General features: G+C 46.0%; 1 protein-coding gene across 1 annotated transcript in view; it reads right to left on the reverse strand.

The window, feature by feature from the left end:
* The window catches only part of Gipc2 (GIPC PDZ domain containing family member 2), an 80,017-nt gene that overhangs the window by 25,588 nt on the left and 43,748 nt on the right, over positions 1-10,681 (reverse strand). The window lies entirely within an intron of this gene.

Raw genomic sequence — 10,681 nt, forward strand, 5'->3', positions numbered from 1 at the left:
AGAAGAGCTCGTGTTTGCCTCCTTATTTCCGCTGGATGGAAAAAGGCGGCCGACATATGGTGGCCCGTACGGGGAAACCAGACACGGAAAAAGGCGCACAACAATAAGGGGCTGGAGATATAGCTCAGTGGTTAAGAACACGGACTGGTCTTCTGGAGGTCCTGAGTTCAAATCCCAGCAACCACATGGTGGCTCACAACCATCTGTAATGGGATCAGATGACCTCTTCTGGTACGTCTGAAGACAGCTACAGTGTGCCCATATAAATAAGAAAAATTTTAAATTAGAAAACAGTAGTAATTGTCAAAATGGATCCTTGGTCCCCTACTAATACCAAACACACACACTTGCCCACGTGTGCACCAGTCCCCAGCGGTGGATTTTATGAGAAAACTCATCTGTCTTAGTTTTGTTTGGGTGGCCTTTATTTGCATCCCAGGACCCAAAAGACTGAGGTTGGTCCCACCCTGTCTAGTCATTGTGTCACTTTCAAGCCAAGCCAGGGTGAAAAAAGTTTCTTACAAAACCACTGCTTGCTCTCATGGTTCTAACACCCTGTACCATCTGGTCAGATGGCCCAATAGTTCCCCTGGTCCTTGACATCAACCCAAGCCAGGCATAGCCATCTGTCTCATGGCATTCTCTTGGGAACACTTCCACCCAGCCTCACCACTTACTCCCACCCAATCACATTTATTGTATCTATATTTATTTATTATTTATGTGTTATTATATATACATCTATAAGTTATTATATTTCTATGTTATTATATAAACATGTATTATAATATGCTTATGTATTATTACTGTAATACCCAGCTCCTGAATGAACTGTGCAGTCTACATCACAGCACGGTGGCCTCCGAGCCTGCGGGGTGTTCTAAAACAGGAGCATGCACTGTTAACACCTCAGAGCTGGCCAGACGTCTCTCTCCCTACGTTTCCTCTCCATCCTATATGACTCAATGAGTAATTAGACCACCCGAGGACTCGGTTTACTCATCTGGAAAAGTCTCCCTAGAATCATATGAGGATTGACTCGGGCCATAACAGCACAATGGCAGCATTGGCTCCCATCTCTGTGACTCAAGAACTATTCCAAGTACTTCACATGCATAATTCGTGTAAAATTCAGAGATGTTATAGACTAGAAAGAGGGAAATCTAGGTTATGTAATACCAGTAATTGCTGAGCTAATAAGAAGCTAGAAGCTGGAAACAACCCAGATGTCCCTCAATGGAAAAATGGATACAGAAAATGTTGTACACTTATACAATGGAATACTACTCAGTTATTAAAAACAATGACTTCATGAGATTCTCAGGCAAATGGATGGAACTAGAAAATATCATCCTGAGTGAGGTAAGCCAGAGACAAAAGAATGCTCATGAGATGAGGGGGGTGGGGGAAGAGGGAGCCAGTTCAGATATGAGAGGAGATGGGGAATACAGAGGGTCAGGAATTTGAAAGTAGGTATGTAGCAGTGGGGGAGGGGAAACTGGGGGTAGCCCCTAGAAAGTCCCAGAGGCCTGGGACCCAAGAGTTTCCCAGGACCCAACAGGGAGGACATTAGCCAAAATACCCAACAAAGGGGAGATAGAACCTGTAGAGAGCATATCCAGTGGATAGGCGTGGCCCCCAGTTGAGGGATGGAGCCACCCACCCTCCTCAAAAATATTAATCCAGAATTCCTCTTGTCAAAAGGAAATGTAAGGACAAAGAGTGGAGCAGAGACTGAAGGAAAGGCCATCCAGAGACTGCCCACCTAAGGGTCCATCCCATCTGCTGACACCAAATCCAGACACTATTGTGGATGCCAAGAAGTACTTGCTGACAGGAGCCCGGTGTAGCTGCCACCTGAAAGGCTCTGCCAGAGCCTAACCAATACAGATGTGGATGCTTGCAGCCGATCATTGGACTGAGCACATGTGGGGAGCCGCAGCTGCCACCCTATATATTGAACACCTGGTCTCTGGCCAGAGCAGAGAGCATTGTGATAAACAAGCCCTTAGTTGGAAAAGCTGAGTGCCTCCAGTTTGTGATGCAAGCTGGCATGATTTCCCACTGCCTAGTATGTTTTGCCACGTGGCCGATGCTGATTGGGACCAGGGAAAGTATTTAACCCACGAGGGCTGGGGGCTAGCTAGAGAAATAGAGAAGAGAAGAAAGGAAGAAAGAGAAAGTAGAGGAAAGAAAGAGATAGAAAGAAAAAGTACAAGGTTCCTGAATAAACTGTTTGGAGAAGAGCTCGTGGTTGCCTCCTTATTTCTGCTGGTCGGTGAGGCGGCGGCAAGCACAGGCCCCAAATAGAGGAGTTAGGGGAAGGACTAAAGGAGCTGAAGGGGTTTGCAACAACAACAATATTAAATGACCAGATACACCCCAAAGCTTCCAGGGACTAAAGCACCAACCAAAGAGTACACATGCGGGGACCCATAGCTCCAGCTGAATGTGTAGCAGAGGTTGGCCTTATCTGGCATCACTGGAAGGGGAGCCCCTTGGTCCTATGGAGGTTCGGGTGGGCAGCTGGGGGAGGCAGGGGAGGGGGTAAGGGATAGGGGGCTTGTGGAGGGAAAACTGGGAAGGGGGACAACATTTGAACTGTAAATAAATAAAATAACCAACTTAAAAAAGAGAAAAGAAAAGAATCAAGGAAGAGATGCAAACACTAGTGTCCTGGCTCAGTCTTCCCTCATCCACAGGTCAATTCACCTCCAGTAAGTGTCATTACTATTGGTAAGATTAGTAGCTTCTTAATGCATCACCTCTACGTAAATGTAAACTCCTGAGGACAGCGATCAATGACTCAGCATAGCAGTAGTCAGGAAGCAGGCGCTGGTCATTGCGACCTCCTTCTCACGGAGGCCTTGGAAAAAACAGCTTTACGCTTGGAACGTGGGGATTGGATGGTTTCTTGCTTAGAATGGACTTATAAAAGTCCCCCATACTTATAAAAGTAGATGGGAGAGATGGCTCAGTGGATGACAGCACTTGCTATTTAAGTATGAAGAGCTTAGGTCAAACTCTCAACACCTACTTAAGAAAGCCAAGCATGGCTACACACACCTCAAAGCCCAGGGCTCCAGGGGACAGAGACAGGCAGAGCCCAGGAGCACAATGACCAGCCTAGCTGAAACTGTGAGTTTTGGGTTCAAGTGAGAGACCCTGTTCCGAGAAACAAGGCAGAGTGTGCGAGAGATCCTCAATGTCCTCCTCTGGTCTCCACATGTAAACTACACTCACATGAACATTCCTCTCACACATGTATTATACAGAGAGAGAGAGAGAGAGAGAGAGAGAGAGAGAGATCGCTTACAAAAGTGAATGGTAGCTGCTACCATAATGCATTGCCATCTTCCACCATTTGATCTGAGGTGAGACAGTGGCAGCTTTTAACAAGCGTCTGTTCGCACCGGCTCTCCTGTCCCAGTGTCCTGTAAGTCCCTCTGTTGCTAAAATTACTCCTTGCAGAAAAATTACAGCCTGGCAGTGACTGCACAGGCTAAAGGACCCTTGTCTGAAATCTTGGGGACAGAAATGTTTCAGCTTTCAGGTTGTCGGATCTGGGACACCTACCTGTGTAGAGTGAGATACCCTGGGGACATGCATCCTTCATTGGCATTCCATATACCTCTAAGTCACAACCCGAAGGCCACCGAGAATGGTTACTTTTGGTGCACACCTGTGTTCCTACTGTGGCCCAACCCATGGGATCAGCTACGGGATTTTCCATTCCTAGTCAGGCCTGGTGCTTAGAAACTGTCAGTTAGGGAAATGCTTCTGATTTTAGATTTCGAGGTAAGGGATGCTTAACCTGTGATAACAGCTGACTACTTCTGAAGAGTCAAGGAATCAAGGACCACTGCAGAACCCTGCCAGTGAGTCTTCCCAACAGAGTAATGTGGTCAAGTCTATTGGCATCTTCACTTTTGGTGAAGAGAAGCCAAGGCACAGAGAGGTTAAGGCACTCACTCATCATCACACACTCAGCGCCTGGCACAGTGACAGACCTGAGTATTCGTCTCGGCTCTAGTTCATATTTGTCCAGGGTAGTTTGTAGAGTCCAGAGAATACAACGAACAACGCAGAGTATTTGTAGTTGAATTTTTTACACTAAACGTAGCATGAATAGTTGAAATCATCCTCTGAGGATCTGTGTAGCTCCTCCGTAATATGAGCACTTAGGAAACAGAGCCAGGGAATTGGCTCTGCGATACCGAGTGAGCACCAGGCCCGCCAGGGCGACATAGTGAGACCCTAGGAAGGGAAAGGAGGAAGGGAATGCAGTGGTTGGTTTTTAATGTTTGAAGTTTAGGAAGCTGTGTAATGGAAAGAGCATTTTTCTCCTCAGGTTTACAGAGCAGCATTTGAAAAGCTTAGCAAACTGGTGCAGGACTGTGTCATCTGCTGTGTCACTCCAAGGGCGAACCACGCTGCTCCACGTACTTAACATCCCATTCTGATGGGTACCTGTCTACAGAAAGGAAGCCTCTAAAAGCAGACCTGCTACAATACCTCAACACCCCCAAAATCTAACCCACAGACGTCTTAAGAGGAAACCAACCATTTCCTCCTGACTCCCTTTCCCACTTGGAAAACATGGGTCTCCTTCTGGGAGCCTCCTAGCTCCAAGGGTAGAAGCCACATAGCTCCAGGATAAACGAAATGAGCCAAAGTCCCTTGGCCGCATCAGCTATCCCCCTACAGTTCTAAGGTCTCCTGGGAAGAGGAAGCAGTCAGTCTGGTCTGGTTTCAAGAGTCATTTCAACAGTCAACTGGGCTTCACAGCCGAGGGTAGTCTGGGTTTGCAAGGAGCAGGGGTTGAGCTCACTGTGAAAGCTGTGACCCTTTACACTGGCACAAGGAGAAAGGAAGTGAGCCAAGCCCTAAAAAATATCTTTAGAAACGTCCCAGCCAGCACGTGATAAGGGCTGGAAGACTGCCATGACAAGGGCATAGAAGGTTCCAGCTCAGGAAGGAATGGTGGATCAGATAGCAACTAACTGGGGGAAATCATGTCCCGTATGGGGAAAGCATCACCTCACATTTCCAACAGGGAAGTCCTCCAGCCCAGAAACTTAAGTGCTGTGGTTTCGCTGTGACTCGCCGTGAGAAATGGATACATGATAATGTATAATGTGTGCTATTAATACACACAAACAAACATACATAACTGAAACAGACCCATGTTTGTAACAAATAAAGTTTTCCCTGGGGCTGGGGATGGAGCTCAGTTAGAAGAGTGCTATGGAGCACACATGAGACCCTGGTTCCAATCCCAGTACTGCAGAAACAGCATATTAGCACTCAGTTGTGACTCCAGCTCTTGGAAGGTAGAGGCAGAGGGATCAGAAGTTCAAGATCATTGTGGTGGTTTGAATGAGAATGGCCCCCCAGAGGTTCATATATTTGATTACTTAGTCATCAGCTCCTGGATTTGAATGCTTAGTCATCAGGGAGTGGCAGCATTTAGGATTCGGCAGGGTAAGTTCGGCATGGTTGGAGAAGGTGTGTCTGTAAGTCAGCCCCAATTAAATGCTTTTCTTTATAAGGGTTGCCACAGTCATAGTGTCTCTTCATACACTAGAAACCCTAAGACATACAGTATTTTCAACTCTGCTCTGTTTTGTGGTCTACACACCGCGGCTGGTCCTACTAGTGACCGGACTGCTGACCAGCACAAAAGATCCCAAGGATACATTTTATAGTGGCCTCTACTCCTCCCCGATCCTCAAGGCTGACTCAGGAAAGCCCAGGGGATCTGCTCTTAGGAAGAGTGACCTACAGTCACCTACAGCCCGCCTTTGTCTGGCCGTCTTCACTTTGCTAGCTCCTTTTCCTTCCGCTGCGTGAACTCTAGAGTTTCCCATGAAGCTCTGTTCTCTGTCCTTTGTCTTCACGCTGAATGATTAGATTTTTTTTTCCAGAGTAGTATAGTTCAGTCGTTCATAAAACCATTCTTCTAGGCTTTAGTTCTCAATGCCCACAGCCTCGCACACTTCCAACTCTACTGTCTCATAGATTTCAAACACATGAGATCCCAAACTATACTTCTCATCTCTCTTCCCTGTCTCCTTTCTAAATCTTCCCCATCTCACCTCATCTCAAAGAATCCCTCACTCAACCCACAAAACTATTGATTATTTGCAATGTCTTATTCCTTTACCTCTGCATTCAACAGTTTACAATCCAACCTTTGTAACATTGAGGATTATGTAATAAACATTCAACAATCAACTCTCGAAATAAAAGTTCTGTCATGGGCTGGGGAGGTCTGGGGAGGTAGCTCAGTTGTAGGGTGTTTAGTATGCCCTGGGATTGTCCCCAAAACCATGCCTTGTGGCATTTGCCTACTTAGAGGTATAAATACCCCACTCTAACAATCTTTCAAGCAGTCAAATGTGTCCCCTGGAGGGAATGGTATCCACAAATGGATTCTGCACACCCTTAGTGTTCCTCCAAGACATTTCTCCTCTCCTATGGGACCAGACTTAGTTCAGAAGTCTGTCTTCTCCACAGCTAATGCAGTATGATCTTTCTGATTCCTTGACTTCAACATCAAATCCTATATGTTCATGTGATGCAGTCTCAGCTATCCTTCTGAAGTCCAGGGCCCGCCATGCTGCTGCCTCTTAGAGCCCAGCCTGGGCTCTCCATGGGCCACTCTTTGTCTTCATACATAAGGACTTTGATAATGTGGACCTTCCTGACACTTGGCTTTCATTTCCGACACACTGATGTGCACAACATTCTCACATATGCAATGGCCTTCCTTACTGAGCCCATTCTGCTCCTGTTCCCTGGGTCATCTTGCTCCAATAAGTGTACAGAGCAAGCACCTGGTCACCTCTCAGATGTAGCTCAAAACCCTTCTCTCAGGAATTTTCCTGGGCTGGAGATATAACGGAAAGGAGGGACATTTGCCCCAGACCTGTCACCAACACCTTCCTCCCTCCCTCCCTCCCTAAACACCTTACTCCTGCTTTTATACTTCTTGTGTATTTAGCACCTCAACACCAACTGTTCACTTGATTTATTTTCATGTTCATCTCATATCACTAGATAGGAGCTTGTACATCTGGATCTCAGTCAGCATATAGCAAGCATACAGTCCAGAGACAGTATATAGTAAGCTATCAATAAATGGCCAATATCAGTACCTAGCACTCTAAAACCAGCAAGCACCAATGGCACAGAAGGTACCCATTGAAAGAAATGTACCAGTATGTTCTTGGCATCTACCAAGACCAGATAAAAGCTAGAATATTAGTATATTCTAGATAGTTAGAGAATCTAAGAACTTCATATATGGTCCAAGAACAGGCAATGGAATGAGTTTTTTTTCCTTTAACCCTATGGTGGTTTCAATAAGAAGGCCCCTATAGATTCATACGTTTGAATGTTGAGGCAGTGGCCCTACTTGAGAGGGATTGGGTGATGAGGCCTTATTGGTGTCACTTGGGGTGGGTTTTGAGGCAAGTCCAAGTCAAGACAGGTGTTTTTGTTGCCAGCAGATCCAGATGTAGAATTCTCAGCTATTTATGCCTGAATGCTGCCATACTTCCTGCCAGGATGATAATAGAATAAACCTCTAAAGCTATAAGCCAACCCTAGTTAAATGCTTTCTTTTATAAGAATTGCCATAAATATTGTGTCTCTTCTCAGCAATCGAACTTTGACTAAGACATTTAAGAAAGAAAGTAAGAAAGAAAGAAAGAAAGAAAGAAAGAAAGAAAGAAAAGAAAGAAAGAAGGAAAGAAAGAAAGAAGGAAGGAAAGAAAGAAAAGAGAGAAAGAGAAAAAGAAAGAAAGGAAGGAAGAAAGAAAAGAAAGAAAGAAAGAAAGAAAGAAAGAGGAAAAGAAAGAAAGAAAGAAAGAAAGAAAGAAAGAAAGAAAGAAAGAAAGAAAGAAAGGGAGGAAAGAAAAAGAAGAAGAAAAAAAATTGAGTTCCTGCTAAGTTAATGATAGTTCTGGAAAGTGCACGAAGAAAAGAAGGAAATACACAGACAATAAGATTGGGACCAAGAGAACCAGGAGGACTTGCTTCCCTGACAAAGACTACACACTGGGGAAAAGCCAGAGAAAGAACAAATAACTTCACCTTATTCCAGGGACAAAAGCAAAGCAGCAAGAACCCAGGGCCAGAGGTAGGTGAGTGTCTGTCAGGGCCAGGGTGGCTGAGCGTCTGTCAGGGCCAGAGGTGGCTGAGCGTCTGTCAGGGCCAGAGGTAGCTGAGCGTCTGTCAGGGCCAGAGGTGGCTGAGCGTCTGTCAGGGCCAGGGTGGCTGAGCGTCTGTCAGGGCCAGAGGTAGCTGAGCGTCTGTCAGGGCCAGGGTGGCTGAGCATCTGTCAGGGCCAGAGGTGGCTGAGCGTCAGGGCTTCCTCCTGAGAGAGACCCCCAGGCTGGGGCCACAGTAAAGGATCAGCCCACTGAAGGGAAAAAATGCCTGCAGACCATCAGCTCATGAAATAAAACCCAGCCACTGCTCCAAAATCAACCTGCCAATATCCCAACCCCACACCAACAGAAATGCAATGTCTCTAATGCAATGTCTTCCTGTTAGAAAAATCCTCCTGGGGGCTTTTCCTCAGTGTGGCAATGGACTCCACGAGGCTCTAGAGGGGCTGAACACATCAGTATATTTATTACACTTCTCTGATACTGAAGAAAGAAAACAAGGTTTAATCATAGAACAGCATGACTGAGCACAATGACCTCCTGAGACTCGAAACTATGAGCCATCCGGCACCCGAATTAACAATATCCCATAGAGACACGGGAACTCCAAGGGTTTCTGTGTATACAACGGGTGAATGTAATGGTAGATGCCTGTAATCCAGATCAGGAGTTCAAGATCATCCTCCAATATATAGTGAATCTGAAAGTAACTTGAGCTACAACACAAAAACAAAAACAACTACAACAACAAAAGTGCATACAATAGGAAAAAGTACAAAAAGATTGACTCTGGAAGAGAGATTGTGCTTGTGGGAGTTTGAATGTAACTGGGCCCCAAAGGTCCGTGGGAAATGGCACTATTAGGAGATGTGGCCTTGTTGAAGTAGGTGTGACCTTGTTGGAGAAAGTGTGACACTGCAGAGGCAGGCTTTGAGGCCTCATATATGCTCAAGCCATGCCCAGTGGGACAATCTCCTTCTGCTGCCTGCAGATCAAGATGTCACACCATGCCGGACGGTGGTGGTGCACGCCTTTAATCCCAGCACTTGGGAGGCAGAGGCAGGTGGATTTCTGAGTTCGAGGCCATCCTGGTCTACAGAGTGAATTCCAGGACAGCCAGAGCTACACAGAGAAACCCTGTCTCGAAAAAAAAAAAAAAAAAAAAAAAAAAAAAAAAAAGATGTAGCACCATGTCTGCCTGCATGCTGCCATGCTTCCTGCCATGATGACAATGGACTGAACCTCTGAACCTGCAAGTCAGCCCCAATGAAATGTTTCCCTCTATAAGAGTTACAGTGGCTATTATGTCTCTTCGCAACATAAAACCCTAACAAAAACAGTGTTGGAGATAAACATAGGAAGAAGTCCTATTTCTTAAGTTATACAGAGAATAGCTTTGCTTTACAAAGAGTCTACATCGTGTAAGACAATGTATGTGAAGCCCCCGGCTCCCATCAGTGTAAAGACCAAACATTAGAAGAACTGTGTGGAAAGGAGCTCCCACAGAGAGGCCTGTGCATGCCTTGCCTTCTTTCTTCAAAGCCACTCTGAGCTCCTACCATGGTCCCCGAGAAGCAACGAGGGTACAAGTATCCTTCTCTCAGCCTTGCAGTGGAACTGTCGCCTACGTGCAACTTAATTCCAGTTGCATTTCTATTAACTGACAAAGGGTCATTTGGTAACAGAGAGTACTTCCTAATTCCATGGATTCAGAGGTGACCTGTCACTCACTAGAAGGGGGAGGCCAATATGTAATTTCATCCATTGCCCTGAGGAAACAACGTTAGAGACAAGTTAGAAAAAATATTTGTGTTATGAGGGCATCAGCAAGAACACAGGGTGTGGGGGGTGAGGTCAGGAATGAGTCAGGGCAGGCCCGGATGATGCTGCTAAAGATGTTTTAGAACTGCTGTGCATGAGGACTTCATGCATTAAAATAGTGCACAATAGCAAGAGAAGCTGGCACATTCTCACACCATGGGATGGGCCTGGAGGTTTCAGCAAGAGTTGGGACACAGCTGCTGTGGCTAAAACCAGATGTGACATGAAAGAAGGAGTCACTTCATGACGTCCCAAACTCTAAATGTCAAGGAGAAAGTGTTCTGAGTCTGTGAAACAGAGTGGCTGACGGTGCTAAGTGGCACTTCCATTCGAAGCTAACCTCTGCTGCTTGGGTCCCTGGAAAACCATTGTGGTTTGAAGCCCTCGTCAGAAACTTTCCTGCTCAGCGCATGAAACAATGCAGCAGAGGTTAGCACAGTCCCACCTCCAGCCCCTTCCCTGGACAGCTGACTCTGCAGGTGAAGAACTTGGTTTAGAAAAAGATTCTTCAATGGAAAACTTCCTTCTCCCTTCCAGGGTTGCTCTCCTTCTAAGTAATGCTGTGTGTAATATTCTCTGCCTTCCCTAGTACAGTAGACAAGATGTTATGCCGAAAGCACACAGCCGCACATGGCAGGTCCTGCCTCTTAGATAAACAAGGGGAAGAAAGCAGTGTCTCTCTC

This window comes from Mastomys coucha, unplaced genomic scaffold (assembly GCF_008632895.1).
Source record: "Mastomys coucha isolate ucsf_1 unplaced genomic scaffold, UCSF_Mcou_1 pScaffold16, whole genome shotgun sequence".
Taxonomy (NCBI): Eukaryota; Metazoa; Chordata; class Mammalia; order Rodentia; family Muridae; genus Mastomys; species Mastomys coucha.